Genomic DNA, 769 nt, shown 5'->3' with positions numbered 1-769 from the left:
AAAAGTGCCAAACACATTCACTGGAAGAAAGACAGTCTCTTTAATAAACAGTGCTGAAAAAAACTGGCTCTACACATGCCAAAGATTAAAGTTGGATCCATATCTTTCACCATGCACTAAACTGAAATGATTAAAGGTCTAAATATCAAGACAGGAACATTAAATCTGCTGGAAGATAGAATTGGTAAAACTCTTGAAGACACTGGTATAGGCAAAGACTTTATAAATAAAATGTCAATCACATAGGAGCTATCACAAAGAATTAACAACTGGGATCACAGCTTCTTAAAAAGTTTTGCATAGCAAGAGAAACCACCAACAGAGTGAAGAGACAACCCACAAGACGGGAAAAAATATTTGCCGGCTGTTCCTCAGATAAAGGAGTAATTTCAAGAACATACAAAGAACTGAAATTATCAGACCTCCCAACTTTAAAGACCCAATCCCAAAATGAGCATCTGAGATGAGCATATACTTCTCAGATGAAGAAATACCAACAGCAAAGAAGTATATGAAAAAATGTTCCACATCATTGGTCATTTGAGGGATGCAAATTAAAACACTGAGATTCCATCTCACCCTGGAAAGAATGGTTGTCATCAAGCAGTCAGTGAACAACAAATGCTGGAGGGGCTGTGGGGGAAAAGGAACCCTTCTCCACTATTGGTTGGAGTGTAGACTGGTACAACCACTGGGGAAATCCATGTGGAGATTCCTCAGTAAACTAGGATTAGAGGTCTGATTCAACCCAGCTATTCCCCTTCTGAGT

This window comes from Chinchilla lanigera, unplaced genomic scaffold (assembly GCF_000276665.1).
Source record: "Chinchilla lanigera isolate Chin_1 unplaced genomic scaffold, ChiLan1.0 scaffold00007, whole genome shotgun sequence".
Lineage (NCBI taxonomy): Eukaryota > Metazoa > Chordata > Mammalia > Rodentia > Chinchillidae > Chinchilla > Chinchilla lanigera.
The sequence above is the reverse complement of the archived record's forward strand: the minus strand, read 5'-3'. Positions refer to the sequence as shown.